Source organism: Grammomys surdaster, unplaced genomic scaffold (genome assembly GCF_004785775.1).
Source record: "Grammomys surdaster isolate TR1022 unplaced genomic scaffold, NIH_TR_1.0 126531, whole genome shotgun sequence".
In the NCBI taxonomy this organism is placed as follows: Eukaryota; Metazoa; Chordata; class Mammalia; order Rodentia; family Muridae; genus Grammomys; species Grammomys surdaster.
This window is the reverse complement of record NW_021621323.1, coordinates 6,735,059-6,748,770: the sequence shown is the minus strand read 5'-3', so window position 1 is coordinate 6,748,770 and position 13,712 is coordinate 6,735,059. Positions and strand designations below refer to the sequence as shown.

The following is a 13,712-nucleotide window of genomic DNA, read 5'->3' as shown; positions in this document are numbered from 1 at the left end:
TATCTTGACTGAGGTTAGAATAGCCAGGATAATGAACTCGCTGTGGGGTTAAGGGCTTCTTTGAACCAAGAAGCCTACTGTTGCATACCTAGCTAGTCAAATGAGCAGGCTTAAAGGTCACTGAGGATGCCTCCCAACCCCCAATTCAGTCTGCAGCTTACAATACTAGGAACTGAAATGGCAACTTTGATTACTGGTCACACACACACACAAAAAAAAGGGATCTAAATCACATCTCTGACCTTGGTGGAAACAGACATTCTAAACTGAGCCAAAGCTCTTAAGTTTACTATCTGATGCTGAGGAGGAGGGCTTTCTGGTAAGAATAAAGATATATCTATTATTCTCCCTCCCTTAAGAGTTCATCCAAATTTCCCTGTCAAGAAAATAGGAAAATGGTCTATTCAAGAAATTTACATAGTACAAAGCCTACTTAAGAAACATGTCACCTCATGAAATTGTTCACATCTGTAGTGTTCCTTTTGGTCACTACCTACTTTCACTCTTTATGAGTACCCTATTTTACCATTTAATAAATTCTTGTCTTCACTATTCTGTGTCTTGTCTAAATTTTTTCAACAGATCACAAGGACTAGAGCTGAGGGAAGGCCAGACCAAGTACCTGGTAAAACGATCCAGGAAACTTCACATCAGTGTTCTGTAACATACAGCATGTGGTATGCCCCTGTAACATCAAGCTGAGTCAGCTTTATGTTTTTGTTGGCATTTTAAAGTTTGAAAAGTAAACTGTCCTTTGAACTGTTTATATTTAACTCTGATCATTTTTTCACTAAACAGAAAAGTAGTGGGTAATGAAAAGTTTAAAAAAATTACTTTCTATCATTTTTAACCAGATTGTCCAAGTATAATTGGAGAATTGAAGACATTTGGACATAGAACATGTTCATGAGCTATGGTATAGCAATATAAATGATACACCAAAAAGTGATGATTTAAAAGATTAGTGTTTCCATTAGGATTTCCTTATTTCTGTTCCTTTTGGGAGGTTAGTTTTTGTTGTTGTTTGTTTTTGTCTGAAGGAAAAAAAGACCTGAAGATGTTTGTCTTAAAAAGAGTGAAATTTAAGCATTTTTGCCCTCTGAACTATATTTAATTCTGCTAACCAGGTATACCATCCTTGTGGAAATGGTTGAGGTAGGAGGTAAATTGGGTACACTGAAGAATGTGTGAGAAAGGACATTGGATATTTCTTTTAATTCATCCAGTAAGGACAAAATATGCTATGTTGAGTGACATTCTTAAGACTCTACAGTTTTTCATTTGGGATAAAAAGTAGAAACCTCTCTTAGAAACACAGTAAGATGTTCAAGTGCCAGATTACAATTCAGTGTACCCAGTACCCTTGTCAACATATAGGGTATGTCTAATACCCAGAGAGACTCTGTATTCTTTATAGCCACACTTGGCAATACCACCACTGCAATTGTTGTTTTCCTTTGTTTTTGAATTCCATATAAAAATGTGTGTGTGTATGTGTGTGTGTGTGTGTGTGTGTGTGTGATTAGCTTCCCCGTAGCAGTATTTGTAGATACTGGTTTGATATTTTTGATGGAAGCTTATATGCCTAAAACTTTTTTGCTTTGAAATTTAGAAAAGTATGGATCATACTGTTTCGTCTTAGAGCTCCTTCAAAATTTATATCCTGTTTCACTTTTTTTCTCTTTTTAAATATTTTTTTAGTGTATTGGTATTTTGCCTACATGTATGTCTGTGTACCACATGCATGCCTGGTAGTTATTTAGACCAGAAAAGGGCATCAGATGCCTAGGATTGAGTCATAGAGTGTCATGAGCCCCTAGGTCGATGCTGGAAATCAAACCCAGGTCTTCTGTAGAGCAGCTGGTGCACTTAGGCACTGACCATCTATTCACTCTCTTCTTATTTTTATTTTTTTTAAATGGTTGCAGATAGTCCAATATAATACATCTAGTACATTTCCAATATTTCTCATTTCAACAGTCCTACTTTATTGGGTGTGATGGCTACTTCTTGTTTGTCAGCTGGACTACATCTAAAATTAACTAAACCCAAGTGGCTGGGTACACCTGTGAGGGACTTTTTTCTTAATTAAATGACTTGAAGTGGGAAGACCCAACTTTAATCCAGATCTTTTTTTTTTTTTTTGGTTTTTCAAGACAGGGTTTCTCTGTATAGTCCTGGCTGTCCTGGAACTCACTCTGTAGACCAGGCCACTCTGTAGACCAGGCTGGCCTCGAACTCAGAACAATCCAGATCTTTTGAAGTAGGAAGATCTATCTTTTAATCTGGGCCACATCTTCTGTGGTAGCCTGTGTAAAGAACATGGAGAAAGGAAGCTTTTTTGTCTGCTTGCTTTCCCTCTCTCTGGCAAGTCCATTCCTTCACTGGCATTAGAGCTCACTTCAGGTATATATTGAAGCCTAGCTGAAACATCCAGTTTCATAGACTGAATAGCTACTGGATTCGTGGACTATCCATTGATAAACAGCCATTGCTGGACTAGCTGGACCACAGCCTGTCAGCCATTCTAAAATAATAGCCTAGTTAGAGACAGAGACAGATAGAGGAGAAGATAGATAATAGCGATATAGATAGATGGATGGACTGATGGACAGACAAACAGACATCCTATAAATCTGTTTCTCTATAGAACTCTAAAACATTGGGTATTCATAAGACACACACACCTGAAAATAATGTATTCTAAAGAGAACTGACATGCTCATCTGACTATGTTATGACACAGTATTCAACTAATTCTGGTTTTATTGTCTCTGAAATGTTACTTAAAAAAAAAAAACCCAAGAACGGGCTAAAGAGATGGCTCAGAGGTTAAGAGCACTGACTGCTCTTCCTGAGGTCCTGAGTTCAAGTCCCAGCAACCACATGGTGGCTCACAACCATCTTTAAAGGGATCCAGTGCCCTCTTCTACTGTGTATATGACAGTGACAGTGTACTCACATATATAAAATAAAATAAATCTTAGAAACTAAGAGTCTTATGTTGCTCAAGCTGACTTCAAAATCACACTCTTTACCTTTGCCTCCCAAGTGCTAGAATTATATGCATATACCAGCTTTTTATTTGATTTTTACATAGATAATATGGCAGCCTGATTATTATAATCCACATGTTAATACTTGGTATGTCTATTGAACACTCAAGATTTTGGTAAGTATAAAATTCTTAAAGAATCTCCATGCAGATAACAAGAAATATTTGTATCTACCATCTTTCCAGCCCTTAGATGAATTTATTTTAAATAAACTTTTAATGAAAACACGGCATACATACAGAAAAATACACAGATTGCTCTGCACCAATGGCATCATAAAGATAATTATATAACCACTACATACACAACTATATTATTATCTCTTAATTATTACTCATCTGTCCATAAGTCACTATTCTGAATTTTAAGATAAAATATTGGATTTACTAGTACTTACCTTTATGTGTGTTAAGTTATACGTAGTATATTTTGTGTCAACAAAATATATTTGTTATATTTTATGTAACATTGTGAGATTTATTCATGTTGGTGTTTGTAGCAGCTGTATATTTGTTTCACTTTTGTGTGCATTTGTTTTACTTTTGTATACTATTCTATTATTATACCACAATTTATCCATTTTACTCTTAGTAGGTATTAAATATGTTTTTACCATTTGGTTGCCGGCATTCTGATAGGAATAAGAAATTCTTGTACATATTTTTTTTTAGTGTGCTTCTATTTGCATTTTGTTGGTGGTTTTCTTAGACCTAATAACTCACTGGTAGAGTCTTTAGGTTCCTATGACTTTGGAGGTCACCTTGAAAAGTAGGTCAAGTATGAAAGTGAGGAGTGCTTGCCAAGAAGCATGGCTTTAATGAATAAACCATGTTATTTACTGGCAACTTTGGGCTCTATGTGTGTTGTATATGCGTGTTCCCGTGAATCTCTTTCCTCTGTGTGTGTGTGTGTGTTGGGGGGGGGGTGTCTCCTCAATCTCTCTTCATTTTATTTTGGAGACAGAGTCTCTTACTGAACCCAGGGCTAATGGATTTGGATAGGGCGTCTGGCCAATGAGCTTTAGAAATCTTTGTCTCGCAGCATTGGCTCACAGATACATACCCAGTACATGGGTCCTTGTACTTACCAGCTGAGCTATCTCTTGAGCCCCAGGTTTGAGCTTCTTACAACATGAAACCAAAAGGTAGAGAAAGGGAGCACTCAACTGGCAGGAGTGAGGGGTCCCAATTAACAGAAAAAATCTAGATTGCTACTATTCAGTGGAATAAACAATATTCAGAATGTAGGATTTTTCACCAAGATTCCTAGTGAATTTCAAGATTTATAGTCTCCGGCTCAGACCCCACTAGTCCACTAATATATACGTGAGGGGGGAGGGGAATGGAGTAATCTTAAGGGCTTTGACTATGACCTAGATCATATAGCAATGTATGTTTCAGTCATCCTACCTTAGTAAAGAATTCTATTCAACTTAGTTGGCAGAGTGAGAGAATAGTGGTATATGCAATAAACAAAAGCAATTATGCCTACAAATTTAGACAATATGATCAGCTGCTAGAAAACCAAGATTGGCTGATGTGGTGGCCCATACCTTTAGTACCAGCACTCAGGAAGCAGAGGCAGTTGGATCTCTTTGAATTAAGAGGGCAGCCTGGTCTACACAGAGAAACTCTGTCTCACAAAACAAGAAAAGAAATGGGAGATTATTTTGTTATTTTTCTTTACCATGTGTGAGGCTAGACTAAGGCCATTAGCACACTATGCCCGCCAGAATTTAGTTGAGGCCTAAGATGATTCAGGCCCTACAAACTCTGGTCTATTTTTATCTATAATAATGGACCAAGTATGAGTTGATGAGAGTCATAGAGAATGAAAAGAATGCTGACATTAGAGTCACAGGACTGATAATTATACAGATCTGTCATCTCTGGTAAGTCATTTAGCCTGTCTGATGCTGCTTCCTTATTTACATACAACTAGTCACCTCGTAGGTCCTCAATAACTATTTGGATGAAATATTAATCAATTCTAGTTAACTTATGGAATTGTCATATTAGTGATAAAAATACATAATAAAATTTAAAATACAGTGTGCATTAGAGATTGATAAAGGAAAAATATGAAAGATAGAGATGAATATATTGAGCCTTAGTGACTAGAAATATGTATTCACTCCAGGCAGGCCAGCTAAGATGGGAACTGATTTTTGAAAACCAAGACTGGGCTTAAAGGACAAACAGTTTAATTTTAATTGAAGAAATTCCAGCAGGAAAAGATGAAGGTGAGAAGGGGATGTGTTGAGTGGTCTGAGGGTGAGAGAATATATATATATATATCAACATACAATGAATACATGTATGAGTTGTCAAAAACATTTTGAAAAAAAAAATACTTTCTAGGTTCTTTCCATTTAATACTAGGCTGCTATTCATGATATCATGTTAGTTGTCACCAGTAATAACTTAGGGTACTTATATCCCAGAAGCTGGGTCTGGAATTTAGGTATGATTCCCATAGATGACTTTTGTTCCTTGTGCCATTGTTTTGAGGTTCTCCGGTGGTACTCAGCGATAACCTTGGCTTGAGACTCCAAGATGGCTTCATTCACCTGTCTGATATGTCAACAGAGTAGTCTCTTCAGCATTGTGAGACTATCCTGGCCTCCCTGGCTAAGGGGCAGGAAGTGAGTAAGGGCTTGTAATTATTTAATGTCTGTTTGTAGACAAGCATCATTTTTACTGTATTCTGGTCATAATCATTACAGAGGTAATCTCAAGGGGAAAAGACAGACCCCATGAGAAGTAGAAAAAAACAAACTTGCTTTCTCTCATTTTGAGAGGAAGGGCTTCAAAGAATCATTGTTTCAACTTTTTTGTTTTGTTTTTTGAGACAGGGTTTCTCTGTGTAGCCCTGGCTGTCCTAGCACTCACTCTGTAGACCAGGCCCGCCTGGGACTCAGAAATCCACCTGCCTCTGCCTCCCCAATGCACCACCACTGCCCGGCATGTTTCAACTTGTATAATGAGTTCACCATGGCTTCCATGCATGGAGGATCTCCTGAAAGCTAGATACTGCTTATCTGCATGTTACCTGCCTTAATTCTTAGAATTACAGTTCTCTTATGCCTACACGTTTGAATACATCCCCCAAAGTTCTTATGTTGAAAGTAATCCCCAGTGTAGCTAGCAGTCACTGAAGGATAGGGTCTAATGGGTGGTGATTAGGTGATGCGGTCTTTGCCTTCAGGAATGGATTAAAGGCATCCAATGAGTGGGTTGGTTCTCAAAAGAGGAAGTTTATAGTCTGTACCTTTTCTCCTGGTCTTACATGTGTTTGCTGGTCTTTCAACCATGTTAAGATAAAGAAGGAAGATCTTTACCAGATGTGGCCCTGTGATCTTAAGTTTCCTATCTTTGAGAAACATGAACTATTTGAATAAACTTGTTTATAATTTTAAAAAATCATATGTATGAGTATGATGTGTTTTTTTTTAAAAAAATATGTATACATTTAGACACAAAATGTAAGATAGTTATGTTCTTCTTTAAAAAATTAAGTTTCTCTTGGTAATGGACAAGTCACCTTAATTCTACCTCTGTGTTTGTGGTTATATGTAGGCTGCCATAGCATTTCACTGACTGGTTGGTGGTAACTTTGGGTAGCAGCACTTAATACATTAAAAACAAAATCTCAAAAAAAAATTCTCCTTATGTATTTTTTGGCACTTGTTATGTTAATTTGAAACAGGATCTCTTGGAGTCCAGGCTAGCTTCAATCTATGTACCAAAACCAGCTTTGAATTCCTGATTCTCCTTCTTTTGCCTCCCAAAGGCGGAATTGCCAGGCCCAGCTTTGTCCTTATCAGTTTATTTTAATTTTCTTTAAATGAATACAATTTTGGTTGTACAGAATTTTGGTTTTATGTAAATATTTTATTTTTCTATTTTGTTTTCACACTCAGCACAAGTTTAAAATAAGATCCTTTCTAGTTCTACCCTAAATAAATATATCTTATGCTTTTGCTTGAGTTCTCAGAAATGAGTTAGCATTTCCTCTTATTTAGTAGTAAGACTTGAATTTCTCAACCTTAGGAAACCTTGAGAAACAAAAGTCAGTATTGTAAACTTTATTCTGTAGCAAAAAGTTTTCTGAAGTTGGATTCTCCAGTAACTGCATCTTTACTTATTTCTGTAACTCCATGAAGTTTGAAGATCTCTGCATCATAGATAAATCTCAAAATTATGCTATGGAAAAGAAACCAGAAAGAAGGTATACTGTGTAACTCAAAATTCTAGAAAATGCAAAGTAGGGCTGACAAGTGGTTGCCACCAAGACTGACAATCTAAACTCAATCTCCAGGACCTACCATGAGAAAGAACTGACTCCTGACAGTTGTCCTGACCATGGCACACAATCCCACACAGATAAAACACAATTCAAATATTTTAAGACATGAAAAAAACTTTAAAAAGAAAATGCAAAGTAATCTACAAAAGGAGAAAACAGGTAAGTGGTTTCCCTTGAAAAGGGAGATGGGAAAAAAGAAGAAAGTAATTTGCTTTCTTTATTTTGAATGGTACTTTCACTGGTATATACAAATGCAATTTACTAAGTTGTATGCTTTAAGCATACGATAATTTGTTACATGCTATTTATGCTTCCATAAAGCTGTAAAAAAAAATAGCTGTGGCATATTTGGAAAGAAAAAAAGCAATTCCTTTATTGTAAACTAACTACTCCCCCCACCCCCTTACTAGAACTATCAAAGTTCCAATACCTTGACAAAAAGCAACTTAAAGAAGAAAGGGTTTATTTGGCTTACAAGTCCAGGTTATATTTAACATTGTAAATACAGGTAAAAAGAAAGGTACTTACAAGAAAGATGAACCTGAAAGCATGGTGTGGGCTTCTCAAAAATTCTCCCATCATACTTCCATATATCCTCTACATGGCTATCATAGGCATATTTTATGAATGCAATCCAATCAAGCCTTTTGTTTAAAAAAAAAATGTTCCATCTCATCCACTTCAGAAAAGGATCTCAAGATTTAGTCACATACTGAAGTCTTGTCTCAATGGTGCATGTACATGAATGTGCACACACAGCAAAAGTACTTGTTGCTTCCCAAATTTACTAAGTCATCTTGAAACTTTCAATGTTTTTTACTCTCCTATGAACTTTCTTTGTTTTTGTTTCCAGCTTTGTCTTTTTCACTTAATAACTTTTTTTTCTCACAGACATATTCTCTGATCAACTCCTTTGGGTTAAGTCTAGCATAGTAGTGCACACCTTCAGTCCCAGTGCTAGGGAGGTGTAAAGGCAGGCAGATCTTTGTGATTTGAGACCAGGCTGGTCTACATAGGTCCACTGATGGCCAGGGCATTGTAAAAACTCTGTCTTTAAAAAAAAAAAGTTAGATATATTAATACTGTTCTGGTTAGAAACATTTGGTCTAAGCCAGGTATGGTGATATATCCCTGTAATCTCAGCACTCCAGAAGCTGATGCAGAAAATTCCTAATTTATAGTCCAGCTTGTAACATAATAACTTTGAGGTAAGCTTGAGCTACATAGTAAGACCTAATCTTAAAGGAAACAAAAAGAACCACAACATAACATTTCTTTCAAGAACTCCATGCAACCTATTCAAATGTACAAAGGTCATTGGGTGACAATTCTGGATAGGCACTTAACCTATAGGATGCCATGTCAAAAGCTGTCTAGTGGATTTGGTGGGGTGTTTTGTTGTTGTTTTTTTATGGGTATGGATATTTTGCTTATATATGTCTGTGCACTATATGTGTTCTGGTGCCTGCAGTCACCAAAAGTGGGCATTTGATCCCATGGGTCTGGAGTTACAGATGGTTGTGAATCACAGTGTGGGTGCTGGGAATAGAACCCTGGTCCTTTGGAAGAGGCCAGTGCCCTCATCTCAATAGGTTTTTTTTTGTTTGTTTGTTTTAAGATTTATTTTATGTATATGAATACACTGTAGTTGGTCTTCAGACACACCAGCAGAGGGCATCAGATCTCATTACAGATGGTTTGTGATCCACTATGTGGTTGCTGGGAATTCAGGACCTCTGGAAGAGCAGTCAGTGTTCTTAACCACTGAGCCATCTCTCCAGCCCCGCAATGGTTGTTTTTAAAAACAAACTCTGAGCTTGTTTTTAAGAATTGTACTTGTAAATAAATGTTTGTTGAAAGGCAGAATGACTTTCAAATATAGGAACAATGTTACAGTGACAGTATTCCAAGCTAACAAATACAAAATATTTAAGGTTTAAAAAACTGAGTATAACAGTATAAGACTGAATTCTGTTTTCTAAGGCAGTCCTGTCGTGCTTGAGCAAAGAGGAACACATTAAGAGTTTTCTAAAGAAACAGTGGAATTGGCCCTGACACTATCATGGAGATCACAAAGTGTGAAAATATGCTGCTTAAATGATGAGCAAGTGGTGAAAGCCAGTGGTGGAATTCAGCCCTAGCCTGAGGGAGAGGGGAGAATGCAATAAAAGCTTCATTGTGAATCCAAAAGTCTGAAAACTAGAAGTATTGGTGTCTGAGGACCAGAGAAGGTGTACATAAGAAACAAACTTCCCTTCCGCTGCCATTTTATTTTATTCAAAATCTAAATGGGTTACAATTTTCTTGTTTGTGTTGAAGGCAATCTTCTTTGGTCTCAGTTCACTGATTCAAAGGATAATCTCTTCCAAGAACACACCATGGATACACCAGAAATATTATTTTACCAGCCAGCTGGGCATCCCTCTACCCAGTCAAGCTGACAGGTCTGAGTCCTTCATCAAAGTTAGATATCAGTATTTTTCATATAGCTTTGGGGGCAGTGTTCCTTCCCCAGACAAGGTCCTTGAATGTTTACTTTTCTTCTAACTTGAATACTATATGAAATTAACAATATTTAAAATACTGACGAAGTGCTAGTAAGTATTGTATAACATGACAGTAAGAAAGTTAAGTGCTTAATAATTGCTTGTACACACATGTTGCATAAGGAAGAAAAAAAAAGCTTTCCTGCTTATGTTTAGTTTGCTGGGATTCCTTCAAGAATAGTTTAAATGGACTGGTAATGTTTTCCTTCCCACTTATTTCTACATACCTCTTCTAGCCTGGCCTAGAACTCAGTAGTGGCCCAGGCTGACCTTGAAAACTCATGATCCTCCTTTGCTCCTGGGATCACAAGTGTGCAGTACTACTATATGCCAGTATTCTGTTGTTTAGTGCAATTCTGTTCCATTAATACATCACCTAAATCAACTGGAAAGTATCCGGGTTGCTGGTTTTTGAATGTCACAATTAACTACTATGAACATTGTATATATGTTTTGTGTGGAGAAAAACACTTTTTTATCACAAAGGTTTGTGCATGGTCATTACAGCTTGAAGCCTACCAATTTAATGTCAAAATAATATTCTCAATGTGAAAGCACAGCTTCTGTTTTAAACTATGTCATCATATAGCCCAGGTTGGCCTCCAGCTGGAGCTCTCCTTCCTCTAGGTCCCCAGTGCTAGGATTACAGGAGTGTGATACCATGCCCAGCCAAAGTACAGCTTCCTAAGACACAATTAGCCTTACAAAAATGATACTTAAACTAGAGAGTATAAAATTGGTTGGACTTTTTGAAAGCCATATATTTGTTTCACTTAGGCTTCAAATCACTTTTGCAGAATATGCAAATGAGATTTGAATATAAATTCTTGTAAATGCTTTATTCTATATATGGTATATATTGAGTAAGGGCACACTTTTTTTTTTTTTGAGACAGTCTAGTCATATATGCTGGCCTCAAACTTTATGGTATGAAATGTTTTGCCTACATGTACATATACATGTGTATGTGTGTATTTTTTGTATGTATTTATGTTACATGCATACCTGGTGCCCATGGAGGCCAGAAGGCATCAGATCCACTGGAACTAGAGTTATGAATGTTTGTGAGCCACCATGAAGATGCTGGGTACTGAACCTGGTTCCCTGGAAGAGCAACAAGAGTTCGTAACTCCTGGTCCATCTCTCCAGCTCTTGTCATCAAACTCTTACATTCTGCTTCTACCTCCAAAGGTTGGGATTATAGGCCTTCAATTCCATACCCAGCTAAAATTCTGTATCTTAACTTTTCCTAACCACTAGAGGAAAATTTGCACGTCTTCAACTAATGGTGTAGGAGATCAACACAGCAGTATTAGCCAAACCTACTTTTCTTTTCTTTCTTTCTTTTTTTTTTTAACGATTTACTTATTTATGTGAGCACACTGTAGCTGTCTTCAGACACACATGAAGAGGTCACCGGATGGTTGTGAACAAACATGTGGTTGCTAGAAATTTAACTCAGGGCCTCTGGAAGAGCAGTCAGTGCTCTTAACCACTGAACCATCTCTTGAGCCCCAAACCTACTTTTCAAACAGTAAGTTTTTATTACCACATTACAATTCTAATAAATACTGGAAATACCATTGATCATCATTTCAAAGTTTGGGTCTTTATTAACCTACTAATCCCTACTGTAGACCCTACTGTGTTTTATTTCTTGAGTTAGGGTCATACATATCTCAAGCAGATCTTGAGTTCCATGCAAGGTAAGGATAAACTCCACCACCTTCACCCTGTTCCAACTCCAAGTACTGGGATTATAGATATGCCGCTACCATGCCAGTTTATAGGTGCTAGGAATTGAACCTTGGGCTTCATGAATGCTAAAGCAGACATTGTACCAATTGAGCTATATCCCCAATCCTAATCATAGTGTCTATAAAAATTACTCATACCAGGTTTGCTTTTCCTTAAAACTGACTACCTCAAATGTCTTCCTCTAGAATATGAATTTCAATACATGTCTATATGTGTGTGTGTATATTCATATATGAAACATTATTTTGAGCAGGGTCAACAGCTTTACTGAACTGCCCACATACTTTTAGATATAAGAACTCTGACCACAAATCTGTCCCAGTTTCTTGTGCTTTATTGCATAGCAGTAAAGGGTCAGTGTACTCTCTCTTTTTGAAACTTGTTAGATTAGGCAACTGGAATTGGTTTCTTTGAAGTTTTCTTCATTGTCCTCTCTGTATGTTGAGAGTTTCTGGTTGGTAGATTCCAGTGTTCCCCACTAATCACTGCATCCTGGCTTCTGAAAGTACAAAACAAAGGGAAGAAGACAACAAACAAATTAACTCAGATGTCAATTTAAAACACAAATATAAAACTTCATGTTCTATAAGCTCCATCCAGTAAATACTTGCATTCAACTAACACTTCTCCCACTTAATAGCTGTCCCCTTGGTATAACAGCAATCTTTGCCCGGTTTCTTCATTTGTAAAAAAGAAAAACAAGTGTGCCCGGCACATAATTTTCATAAATATAATCTATATATGTATTGTTCAAAATGTTTCACATTCACACTGGCCAGTTAAATATCTGAACTGTGACTGATAGCAAGGAGCAGCAGTGTGTGTAGGGGATAACAAGAACAAAGTGTGACATATACATAACACTGTAACAGGGAAACCCATTATTTGTATGCTATCATAAAACAGTAGGCATTGATACAACCAGTAACAGCCTACAGTGTCCTTTCACATTATGACATTGAAAACACAGCAACTCTGACAAAGGGCGGGCATTATTACATCTAACTTTGGTGGTGAGGAAACAAACCTGTAGTATGCAGAACCAGACCAGTATCATAAATAGAAAGCAGTAAGCAGGAAGTCAGATCTGGGGTTCTCCTCTCACCCCATGCTTAATTCTTTGCTTCTACTTTTAACTGGTTAGTCAGGAGAGAACAATGGGTTCTTCAGGGAGGAGGAAGTGTAAGAGGTGTCCAATAGGACATGAGGTAAGTATTGAGGGTTTTACTAACTCAGAAAATGGTTCTGACAAAATAACCTCTATTACTTAGGTGCTTGTAAATATATATAATCTCGGGCCTACTAAATAAAAATCAGCATTTTAAACAAAACTACAGGTGGTTCCTATGGATAGCAGTTGAGGCAGCTGCATTCCATTAATTGCTCTAGTGACATTATATATGGTATACACCGCCACTCTTAGGCTATATATTGACTTTATCATTTTAATTGGGGAATATTCCCTGCAACAGGTCCTCAAAAATTCTAATTATTTCCATGTAGTCCTGAAGGATCTCCATTTTAAGTGGGGTCATTTGCGGATGCTAGAAAACCCTAAACGTGTGATCTTTTTGAATGCTTTTCAAAAGTTAGTCTTACTTCTTACCCAGAGAGTACTCTCGATGACAAATGGCCCTCTACATTTTACGCATGGCAGATTCAAACAGGGCAGTGGTACACTTACGGATCTCACCCACTGGATTTAATCCAGACCGATTCCTTAATATTTTGTCACTTTGGGACTCAAAAACTGAAACAGCAGAAGTAAAATCATTCTAGGGTATTCCTCTTGCTGTTCCATATCTAACTTTGCTTAACGTCGGCCAAGGCTCTACCCAATCCGATCACAATTAAGCTGCATTGTTAAGACTATGGTAATACAGAACCCTCCAGGCCGCTGCTCTCAGATTGGCCCCTCAGGGTTAACCACGCGCATATTTCCGCACGTGGTAGTGCTATCAGCACTCAGCCTGGATCTGTTTTAAATTACCGTTCCTAATTTGAGGGCAGCCTCCTCCCGCTACTAAACCCTATCGGAGGAGCA

General features: G+C 37.3%; 1 long non-coding RNA gene across 1 annotated transcript in view; it reads right to left on the bottom strand.

The window, feature by feature from the left end:
- Positions 1-11,984: 11,984 nt before the first annotated feature.
- Positions 11,985-13,712, bottom strand: part of LOC114614754 — a 2,458-nt gene continuing 730 nt past the window's right edge. Inside the window, exon 2 of the long non-coding RNA XR_003710378.1 lies at positions 11,985-12,167. This is a non-coding gene — a long non-coding RNA (uncharacterized LOC114614754). The remainder of the gene's footprint in view (positions 12,168-13,712) is intronic.